Source organism: Urtica dioica, chromosome 1, assembly GCF_054948205.1.
Source record: "Urtica dioica subsp. dioica isolate 48M chromosome 1, U.dioica_male_clone48M_v1_H2, whole genome shotgun sequence".
In the NCBI taxonomy this organism is placed as follows: Eukaryota; Viridiplantae; Streptophyta; class Magnoliopsida; order Rosales; family Urticaceae; genus Urtica; species Urtica dioica.
Window position 1 is genome coordinate 48,605,248 of NC_142756.1, and position 12,525 is coordinate 48,617,772.

The 12,525-nt window shown below is 39.2% G+C and overlaps 1 long non-coding RNA gene across 1 annotated transcript; it reads left to right on the plus strand.

The window, feature by feature from the left end:
- The first annotated feature begins 10,846 nt into the window (after positions 1-10,846).
- Positions 10,847-11,975, plus strand: LOC149407996 (uncharacterized). The gene is made up of 2 exons (XR_016301586.1): positions 10,847-11,129; positions 11,333-11,975. It is a non-coding gene; the product is annotated as an uncharacterized LOC149407996 (long non-coding RNA).
- The last annotated feature ends 550 nt before the right edge of the window (positions 11,976-12,525 follow it).

Sequence of the window (12,525 nt, forward strand, 5' to 3'; positions counted from 1 at the left end):
TCACGGCGATCGGCGAGAGACGGACCCACAACGAGGAGTGATGGAGGGACCATCGGAGAACCACCACGACGGAAGGAAAATCCCGCCGTGAAGGCGGGACAAGAAGAACGCAAGGGACGGCCAAAAGACCGCCCCTGCCTCCGTGCTGCACCACTCGGCCGTGCAGCCCTCCTGGCGCACGGGCCGATGACTCGGGTCGAGTCCCACCGTGGCGGGTGGGCTCGAGGATAGTCCGGGCTTGGGCCCGGATGCCCGGTGGGCCTTAAGGCCCACCGAAATTAAAAAAAAAATTTCCGAAAAAAAAATTAGTTTTTTGAAGTTTTATTTAAATTAATTATATGGACTGGGCCCAAGTAAATATTATTTAAAACATTGAAAAATAAATGATTTTGATATCGATTTGTTTTTCTAAAGCACATTGATTGGGCCTTTATTCAAATAAATTATTTTTTCGAAAAACTAAGAAAAATTAAATATTTTTGATAATGATTTATTTTTCCATTGAGACATATGATTGTGCTCAACCAATATCCATGAACCGATGTGATTGGGTTCATCTCGTTTTAACTTTATAAGAGTCGATTAGGATACGATCAACACAAATCAAACCATGCTTGCTATGCTTGTTTATTTAATTGCTTTGCCATGTTTGTATGCTATAATTTAGATCTTGTATCGTATGTTTATGGTTGTCATGGGCTTTCATTCATTAAAATTGTCTAATTGGATTAGGATAGTTAATTAATGAATGAGTTGAACGGATCGGAGAGCTTTGTCACCAAGCCGATAAGAGGCTAAGCTGAGAGGTACTTAAGAAGACCTAGTGTCTCACCTTCTCTACTGGGAGCTTTTCCGTGAAGGAATACTATTAGGATAATCAAGACTAGAATGTCACAATTTTCCTAATCACTAAGCTATATCGAAACTTATTGTTTTTAACGGTAGCTTAGAATCACTCGAGCTTTTAATATGATTAAGTAAACACGAGTGTATCACCTAGATTAAAGTTAATGCTAGGAAATTACAATACTAAAAGTATATTGAGTCTTAGGCCTCCAACATTGACACAACACCGTGAGGATGAAAGATCCCCTCGTGACCGGCGGTTTTCTAAACATGGTGGTCAGTTCCATTCGGAAGGGCTTTTCTGATTCCAATACCAAGGTTGTGTCTCTGACGATAGGTGGGAGGGTTGATCTCTGCGTGTACTAGTTACGCTAGTGCGTATGGGCTAGATTTCTTTCGCTGAAATGTTGGGTCGACTCATGCATGAACCAACCGGTGGTTGCTCATGTGGCCAACGATTCCTATTAAAATGGTAGTTAGTGAGCATAGTTATGAAGGTACATATACTGTGATTGTTCACTAATTTGAGATGGTTCTCATTTTCACTAGGTGCACTCTGTTACGTCACCAGAGTGAAACGGACTAGGACTATTAGTCGAATTACATTGGAATATAAAAAACTGGGTCTTTTAAATCTTTAGTATTTTTCCCCGTGCTTATGCATTATGTTTTTTATTTCCTAAATTTATATGATGAATGTTTTTTCTTTTCAATAGTAATTTATGTACTTGTATTTTATTAATTTTAGCATGACTTCGAATTATAATCTCTTGAAGTATATTATGGATAACAAAATGAAGTCTGGTGAATGTGCAGTTCTCTATATGAGAAACATGTCGGATTTGATGAATCTAGCTGCCTTTTGGGGCACAAAGATTAATGAGGCAACTCGGGTTGAAATCATTTTGAATTCACTCCCCGATGAATACGCCGACTTTGTCATTTACTTTCGTGGTTTTGGCCCGAATTATAAGATGACGAAGTTTCAAAGCGAACTTCTTTCTTGGCGTGATGGTTTGATAGAGTATGCTTACCATCAGGTGAAACCGAGTTTGGCACCACAGCCTCGTCCACCTTCACCAGAAGATTTACCATTAGAGAATGTTCTCGTAATGGAAAAGTTATCACTTATAGTGATTCCTGATGATGATGACATCAGCCCTGAGTCGTGTGAAGGTAATGTACCGTTCACTCACTTACATGTATTAGAAGCATTATATGCTGGAGATTCTCTGTCGTCCTGGATAATTGATTCGGGGACAACTAATCATGTTTGTACAACCTTACAGGTGTTTGACTCGTGGGAGGAACTGAGGGGAGACGAACTACAGCTTAGAGTGGGGAACGGAGAGTCCGTCACGGTTAAAGCTTTAGGAGTAGTTCGACTCCGATTTGGAAATAAATATTTGATATTAGATTCAGTTTATTTTATTCCTGGGTTCTGTAGAAACCTAATTTCAGTTTCTGAATTACTTAAACAAAAATTTTATTTATCTGTGAATGAGAAAACTATGAGTGTTTCTTTAGATGGAAGATTAATATGTGATGCCTTATTATATAATGGTTTATATGTATTAACTCCTGAAAATAAATGTTCATTTAATGCTGAAATGTTTAAAGTAGCTAAACCCACATCTAATAAGAAAATTAAACTGTCTAGTGATGAACAACCTATTTATGGCACTTAAGATTTGGTCATATAAATATAAAGAGGCTAGAGAGGCTTTCAAGGCTTGGGCCGTCGAAACACCTTCAAGTGGGAACTCTGCCCGTTTGTAAATCCTGTATTGAAGGAAAAATGACCAAGCGATCTTTTGCTGGAAAAGGATTAAGAGCCACCGAACCTCTGCAACTTGTTCATTCTGACGTCTGTGGACCAATGAGTGAAGCTGCGAGAGGCGGTTATGAATATTTCGTCACATTTACTGACGACTATTCTAGATATGGTTTCATTTACCTAATGCAACGAAAATCTGAAACTTTTAGTAAATTTAAAGAATTTCATTCTTGTGTTGAAAACCAATTGGGTAAGACTATTAAGACCTTTCGATCGGATTGGGGAGGCGAGTTCTTAGACACTGAGTTCACCGATTACTTGTTTGAGCATGGGATTGAGTCGCAATTATCGGCTCCTGGTAACCCTCAACAAAATGGGGTTGCTGAAAGGAGAAATAGAACTCTATTAGACATGGTAAGATCCATGATTAGCTACTCTTCACTTTAAACATCTTTCTGGGGTTATGCATGGAAGACTGCCATGTATATCTTAAATCAAGTTCCTTCAAAATCTGTATCTGAAACACCCAAAGTACTATGGAATGGAGCACCTGAAGGTTTGCGTCACTTCCGTATTTGGGGTTGTCCCGCTCATGTCTTGAAAAAGAAATCGAGCAAGCTGGAACCAAGAACAAACGTTTGTTTCTTTGTTGGTTATCCAGAAGAGAAAAAAAGAGGTATATTTTATGATCCTATTGATAGGAAAACATTCGTTTCAACTCATGCTACTTTTCTTGAAGATGATTATGTTAAAAATCATAAACCTCGGAGTACAATTATACTCGAGGAAACTATTAGACCTACCCCGAAGACTAACGTCCAAGGGAATCCATCTCCACCTACAATTGTTGTGAGAGTGGGAGATGAAGAAGAAAACACAAACGTTGGTCCAAGTGCTATACTGCCTCGTCGTAGTGGGAGGGTCTCTAGAGAGGCCGACCGATATCTTGGTTTTGAAGCAAACGTCGTTGCCTTGGATGCGAACGACGATGACCCCGTGTCATTTAATGACGCCATGGTCGACTTGGACAAGGAAAAATGGCTAGAAGCCATGAATCTAGAGATATAGTCTATGCACTCGAACTCAGTCTGGACTCTTGTAGATGCACCCGAACAAATTAGACCGATTGGGTGCAAGTGGGTCTATAAGAGGAAGAAAGGAGTAAATGGACAAGTCGAAACCTTTAAGGCTAGACTTGTGGCTAAGGGTTTTACCCAAAGAGAAGGAATCGACTACGACGAAACCTTCTCTCCTGTAGCCATGTTTAAATCCATCAGAATTCTTCTGGCCATTGCCGCTCATTATGATTATGAGATTTGGCAAATGGACGTAAAGACGGCATTCTTGAATGGTTATCTGGAAGAAGAAATCTATACGGCTCAACCAGACGGATTCATAGAAAAGGGTCAAGAGCACAAGGTTTGAAAATTATTGAAGTCCATTTATGGACTCAAGCAAGCGTTTAGATCCTGGAACCAAAGGTTTGATGAGGTGATCAAAACCTATGGTTTCGAACAAAACCTTTCTGAGCCTTGTGTTGACAAGTAGTCGAAGAAAGTAGTTGTTTTCTTAGTCCTTTATGTAGACGATATCCTCCTTATAGGAAGCGATATGAAAGTAATGTCTGACATAAAGGAGTGGCTGGCAAAGCAATTCCAAATGAAGGATTTGGGGAATGCTGCCTTTGTTCTAGGAATCCAAATCATTCGTGATAGGAAGAACAAACTACTAGCAGTGTCCTAAGACACCGCAAGAAGTGGAGGATATGAGTCGACTTCCATATGCCTCAGCAGTTGGGAGTCTGATGTATGCCATGTTGAGTACTAGACCCGACATATGCTATGCAGTGGGAGTTGTTAGTAGATACTAGTCAAACCCTGGTCAAGAACATTGGATAGCTGTTAAGCATATCCTAAAATATCTTAAGAGAACTAGAGACATGATGCTTGTATACACAAGTAATGACTTGGTGATACAAGGATACACTGACTCTGATTTTCAGGCAGACCGTGACATGTTGAAGTCAACGTCTGGGTCAGTGTTCACTCTCAATGGAGGAGCGATTGTCTGGAGAAGCATTAAGCAATCTAGTATCCCAGACTCTACTATGGAAGCTGAATATATTGCAGCTTCCGAGGCAGCCAAAGAGGCTGTTTGGCTTAAGAATTTCTTAGCCGAACTGGAGGTAGTTCCTAACATGAACGAGCCCGTGCAACTCCACTGTGATAACACTGGAGCCATCGCAAACTCGAAGGAACCTCGCAGCCATAAGAGAGGAAAGCATATAGAACGAAAATACCAACTTATAAGAGAAATAGTTCGAAGATGAGACGTGGCAATCGTGAAGATCTCGACGTTGGACAACATCGCGGATCCAATGACAAATGGACTATCTGAACATGTGTTCATGAAACACGTGGGAGGAATGGGCCTTAGATACCTGCCATATCTTCTCTAGGTCAAAGTGGGAGATTGTTAGGAATTCTTGCCCACGAGAAGATACTTATGTAAATTCTCGTGAAATTATTAATAAAATAAAGTTTGACATTTCTTATCTATTTGGATTGAAAGCGTTATTTCTTATTTAATGAGATTTATTAAACATTCATTATTCCATAGCCTCCGTATCTAACTGAGTCACGTGCTGGGCACCTGAGTTCGGGCGGTGTGCTAAAACATGGTCGATGACTGATATATGCCTGGAAAACTATATCTAAAGTCATATATGTGGAACACATAGGTGAAGGCTGATCACTATGTGGGAGCATTCTACACTTGTGGTAAGTGTACGACTCGGACAGGTCTTGGTGTAGATGTGTCGTTTAAGGACTGTTACGACACACTAACCGAGGCCACTATGATGGTCACATTGAGACTTGATCTAAATCCTGAAGTGATCATGGACACTGGGTTATGTTACTGAGCTCTTTGACTCATTCGCTAAAAGGCTATTCATGCTAATAACAGCTTATGTATTGGGAGTTTTCTCAGAGCATAATTCGAGTGAGAAATGATTTACAGATACGGAATCCATTCTTCCTGAAAGAAGGTTAATGTTCTCTCACCTAAGGGTTGATTCCAGAACCGATAGATTGCGCGCACTTTCGAAGTAAGTAACGTTCGAAAGAATCTTTCGCTGTGGAAGCAACAATGCTTAGGGCTAATATGTATCAAGAGAAGTATAACGGAAAAATTGACTTCTCTTGACACGGGTTGAACCTGGAGGATCTTGATCACGAACTGACTATATCAGTGGACACTCGTCATGATGAGTAAATATAATTCTAGTATAAGGGAGAGTTCAATCTTGGCTTACAAGGTGGATTATTTGACCAAGATTAAACGAATCGATGGAAAAAGAGAAAGGACTATTTCGTCTTTTTCATCGGATTTGTGAAGCTTCTATTACTAGGTCCATAGTCCCCGATTCGGCTCTGATAAAGGCGGATAAGAACTTTCGTATAATAATGTTTATCATTATTAATCTCACTTGCTGTAATTGTGATTGACAGCATTAATTCTGGAAAACGGGTATTCGCAGAATTAAATGAATATTTATGGTAGAATTGTTCATTTATTGTTTGATCAAGTAAATAAACAATTATTAATTATTTGTTTATTGTTGGACCAAGTAAATAAATGATTAATTGAGTTTTAAGCAATTGGGCCTTGCATAAAATATGAAAATCGGATTTGGGAATTTCGGCATAGGAGTTGCGCAAACCCCCCTTGGCCGTGTGCCTAAAATTCGACTTTTTCAATATTGGTATTTACCAATATTTTCTCTTTAGTTGTTTAAATAAAGGAGAGAGAATAATATAAGACATTGTCCTATATTCTCTCCTTATTTAAAGGAAAGTATTTAGGAGAATATATGAGAATATATTTAAAGGGAAATAATATATTCTCCTTTATTATCTCACTAAATAAAATATTCTCTATTTAAATAGAGAATAATATTCCATAGATATTGATCTGATGGATGAGAGAAAAAATAGGATTCACTTGTTGAGATCCAATGGCCTAGATTTAATCCACTAGTGTGAACACAATAAAAGGAAATAAAATATTCTGGAAGATTCCATGAATATCTCATTTTACTACTATAAATAGGGGTTCATGAGAAGGCAAAAATAAGCAATTATTTTGCGAAAATTTCGTGCATCCTAGCCTCCCTTGGCCGTGCATCTGCCTCTCACTCCCCTCGGAAATTCGTTTCCATTCTTAGTAAAATAAGAGAGAGATCTTGAAACACCTAGTTTCGTGATCTAGTGAGATAAAGACTGTGCCCACTCATCTTTCTTATTCGTCTCGGAGATTACGTTTCGGAAGACTAAGGTGTCATCCTCGAGTCCTTCATCAAGACGACGCAAGGAGTACGCGATTGGATTAGGAGCGTTCTGTAGCTCAGGCGAAAATCAATGTAAGTACTCGTTTACTCTTATATCGGTTGCTTGACTTATATACTCTCGTATAAAGTTAATTAACGTAAATCTAGATATTGTCATATAATCAATGAATTAATTAGCTCATGATTAGCGTAATTAATTACTTTTCCGCATTAATATGGTTATATGGGGGAATCATCCCCGATATATAGTCCATCGATAGTAGTTTTAGAAGGTCGCCTGATGCGAGTCCTTCTAATGTTCCTTTGTTACAAGGATTTTTATATCCACTTGAGCTTCTTGAGTATGGCCGAGTAATGAATCGTTTTTTCAGAAAGTGACAACACGTGTTTAGGATGAAGCGCGTGGTATTACATCTAGAATTCGATGACTTTGAAAGTTCTGGGACATTTATGTTCACGCATTAAGGATATATGGTTCTGGGAATTGCAGATTTGTAATGCAGTTGGATATAATAAGAACTCCGCTAGAGTATTGTGTAGCGTTCATGATAGCTAAGCTGGAAAATCGTGCTAGTGTAACGTGAGGACCGATCACGAAAATGTACGATTCTCATGACGTGAGAACAAATAGAGGGATTGTTCTACGAACAATGATTTCAGGATGAAAGTTTGTGGACCTCGATAGAGGAAGATGATAGCGTCTCAATAAGAGACAAGGCTACGATTGGGTACGTTTTGCACTTTCACTATTGAAACAAAGCATATGGAGTGCATAAGGTTTGATGATAGTTTGGGGGCTTTTGTTTTAAGATAGCCAAGCATATGAACAAAGATGAGCTGGACATCGAAAGTTTTGTAGGATATGACCTAGAAATATTGATTGAATCAGAAAATACGATGTACGTGAAAGGTAATGTTCTGACATAGATTGGTTGTCAAAGTATAGAGTTCAGCTAGATTTCCATTGGCAAAGAGTGACGCTACGTATGGAATATAGGGAGATAGTTCCTTATCAGGGAGGCCAAGACCAGGGGACGCAGAATTGTATCATGAAGTCCTATGTTGGAGGACGAAGAAAGTTTTCATGCTAGGCACTTCTTCGGCATCAGAAGCCGACGTAGAAGACGCTAATACCTGATTAGTTATTTCTGTTGTGTTTGAATTTCCCAACGTTTTCCAGGAGAGTTGACTAGTCTACTACTTGATCGGGAGATAGAGTTATGTATTGATCTTATCCCAGGTACCTTGCCGATCTCTATTCCGCCGTACAGGATGGCCCTGCGGAATTTCAAGAGTTACGCAAACAGCTTGACGAATTGACAAGCAAGAGATACATTCGGAATAGCACGTCCTCATGGGAAGCAACTGTGTTGTTGCGAAGAGACATGATGTGAGTTTAAGGTTGTGCACCGACTATAGGAAGCTAAATGCAGTGACGATCAAGAATAAGTACCCATTACCAAGGATTGATGAGTTGTTCGATCAATTGGGTGGATCTCGATTCTTCTCTAAGATATGTCTGAGATCCGGGTATCATCAGCTGAAGGTTCTTGAAGAGGATATTCCCAAGACGATTTTCAGAACTCGTTATGGTCATTTTGAATTTCTGGTAATGCCTTTTGGATTAACGAGCGCTCCTGCAGCTTTTATGGACATAATGAATCGGGTTTTTCGGCCATTCCTGGATCAATTTGTCATTGTTTTCATTGATGACATTTTGATTTATTCAAAGGATGCGCAAGAGCATGAGCAACATCTTATAACCGTTTTACAGACTCTTTAGGAGCATCAGTTGTATGCCAAGAAAAAGAAGTGTGATTTTTGGTTAACAGAAGTTAAGTTTCTTGTGCATGTAATAACTGAAGATGGAATATCTGTAGACCCTTCTAAGATAGAAGCAGTTTTAAGATGGGAGCCACCAAGGAACGTTGGAGAGATTAGAAGTTTTTCGGGGATTGGTTGGATATTATAGAAAGTTTGTGAAAGACTTCTCGTGGATAGCAGCACCGATGACCCGACTCACAAAGAAGAATGTTCGGTTTGAGTAGGATCACCAGTGTGAGAATGTTTTCCAAAGGCTGAAAGTTTGCTTAACTAGTGCACCAATCCTCACTATCCCGAAAATGGGCGAGCCGTATGAGGTCTACTCAGATGCTTCTAAAGAAGGTGTGGGGTGCGTTTTGATGCAAAATGGACGCGTAGTTGCTTGTGGTTCTCATCAATTGAAGCCTCACGAGAAGAACTACCCAACTCATGATCTGGAATTAGCAGCCATCATCTTTGCGTTGAAGATATGGTGATGCTATCTTTACGGGGTAAGATTTCAAATCTTTTCTGATGATAAGAGTTTGAAATATCTCTTCACCCAGAGATATCTGAACCCGAGACAACGTCAATGGATCGAGTATATGGAGGATTACGATTTTACTCTTGAGTATCATTCTGGAAAGGCTAATGTTGTAGCTGATGCGCTAAGCATTCAATGAGCAGGTGTTCTAGTCTCATTAGCTTTACTCGATTGAAAGAGAGATATGGTAATTGGAGATTATGATCTCAAGCTTTTCGAGAATTGTGATTCAGTGATGATTTACAATATGGTAGATCCTCCATATTTGATCCAGCACATCAAAGAGAATTAACAGGAAGATGAGCATCTGCGTGGCGTTTAGAATAAGCTGCAGAATGGTGAGACACTTGAGTCTTGGAATATTCATTGTAATGGAAACCTGTATTTCAAGAATCGCTTAGATGTTCCACAAGTAAACGAGTTCAAGAAAGCGATTATGGAAGAAACTCATAAGTCTCGTTACATCATACATCCTGGAGCCAATAAGATGTACCAAAATCTGAAGAAACAGTTTTAGTGGCGCAATATGAAAAGAGACATCCTCGACTATTTCAGGAGTTTTCAGAATTGTCTCAAAGTAAAAGATGAGCGACCGATTCCAGAAGGAATGTTGCAATCGTTGCCCATACCTGAATGGAAATGGGAAGTGATAACCATGGATTTTCTCACAAATCTACCAAAGTCATAGGAAGGCTTTAATACGATTTGGGTAATCGTGGATCAACTTACCAAGTCTGCACATTAATTCCCATCAAGGTAACATACTCCAAGAGAAAACTAGCAGAAGTGTATCTTGAAAACGTGGTGAAAGATCACGGTGTTCCTTTGAGCATCACTTTAGATCGAGATATAGTTGACAGAAGAGCTAAGCTGATAAGAGACGAAGGCCACTTGAATTTGAAGTAGGAGACTATGTACTTCTGATAGTATCTCCACGTAAAGGTATTTCCCGTTTTGGAAAGAAAGGGAAATTGTCTCCTCGATATGTAGGACATTTTCAGATCACTGCATGAGTAGGTCTTGTAGCTTATCGAGTTGCTCTACCGCCAGAATTATCGTTTGTCACGATTTTTTTCACGTGTCAATGCTTCGAAAGAGTGAACCCGACCCTACAACCATCGTTCAACTAGAATATGTACCAATCCAAGAGGATATCACTTACGATGAAGTCCCAACCCAGATTGTCGATAGAAAAATGAAAAAGTCTTCGTAACCGTGAGATTCCGTTAGTGAAGGTTTTGTCGACACATCATAGAAGCAAAGACAAGAAAAGAAAATGGAAATATATTTTGCTCGGAGTTTAATGAACGAGAAAATTCTCGGTTCAAATCATTTAAAAGTTCGATCGGTTACGATTTTAGTCACAAAATTTTGTGACAATGATGTGGTTGTAATGTTTTCTGGGCTCATTCGAAAGAAATGTGGAACTCGGGATCAGTTTGCTAGAGATGAAAATAAGGAAGTATTTATTTGTAACACATGAGAAACTTTTACACACTTCTCCTCATTTCTTCTTCTTCCTTCTTTCCGATTTATTTCTTCTTTCTCCTCTTTTACACAAGTAGAAAAAAAAATTCCAAACGAGAATTATCATCATCGACCGTCACCATCCTTACCTCTTCTTCTTCTTCACTTTATTCTCATCTTCTTCATCTTCACTCAGCTTCTCCTCGCGCGCGCCATCAAGCTCCACCACGAGCCTTAGCCGAGAAGAAAAACCGCCGCGACCTGCCGTGGACGCCGACGGGGAAACGAACACCGGGAAAGAAGGACACACACTGAGGAAGATTGAATCTCCCGAAAACAAGGTAAAAGAAATCAAACCCGAATTGATTGGTGATTCTAGGGTTTGAAATGCAAATTTGGGATTTTGATTTTCTTGTTTGATTTCGTGGAATTGATGCGTCTTGGTTGTTGTTTAAGATTGGTTTGTGATGATTATCACTCGAAATTGTGAATTGAAATTGTTGTTTGGAGTTTCTCTTGATTTTTGGCTGAATTTCACAAACAGGTTAGGGTTCCTCGTTCATGAAATTGGGGGTTTTAATTTTTGAACGCGCTATGGTGATTCTGAAACTGTTTTGAGGATTCTTGGATTGATTATGCTCGGATTTGTGGTGGTTATTGATTTTGGACGAATTTGTTTGGGATTTTCGGTTTTTTTGACAAGTTGGTGTTGATTTTTGGCGTTGGCCGTGTGAGGTTAAACTCGAAAATCTGATTTTGAATTAGTGATGATTTGAAATTGGTTGTTATGGATTCTGGAATCAGAAATTTTGTGATTCATGATATTTCGGAAATTTTGTTGCGTGTTGACGTGTTTGGTCTCGTTTGTGAGCTTTGTTGTCGAGGGTCTAGACTCGAATAGGGTGGGCTACGCAGAGCCCACAGCGTCTGTTCGAGACGACGAGGACGCGGACCGGGTCGATAATGGCGTTTTAGTTTTGGCTCGGAGACTCGCGAAGCGTCCGTTTAGAATTTAGCGAGTTATTTTATTATTGTTTTATAATTATGAAGTTTTAAGTTATTTTATACGAATCGTTCCGAGTTAGTACGTTAGTACTTTATATCTTAAGTCAGTTTCGATGTAAGTTGTAAAGAGAAAAAAATGGATTATTCGTTATTATTATTAAGCTCGTTTAAGAATTTTGAGAGTTAAGACTCGATTTTGATTTAATGTTCGATTTCTCGGTTACTCGAGCTTAGTAATAATAAGTTTGAATATTTTCCTTGGAATCCAGAAAGAAAAGAATGAGGCTTGCTTATTAGAGTTTACTTCTCGGATTTTTGAGTTTGATCGTGGATTTTCCGTTCGAGTTTACATGTTCTCGTATCGTTTGGATTTTATTTCGAGAACTTGGATTCTTATTGGTAGATATGTCTTTGGGTCCTACGATTTTAAATCGTACGTTTGAGTATGAGAATTGTGAATTACTCGTAGAATTCTGATTCAGTATCGGTTTGATTTATCGTGATAGGACTTGAGACTGAAAGTCGTTTAGAGGGTTCACGGTGTAAGTGAACGTTTGGATTCACGATGTTAGTAAGCGTCCGGGTTCACGAAGTGAGTGAACATCTCGTGGATGAGCGGTATAGACGCTTAATCTCGAGGTAGGTTATTATAACCCTTCTCTCCTGATTTTATGGTTTGGCCTAAAGTATATATTATTTTCGAAATGAAAATGGTTGCGAATGTGCCACGAA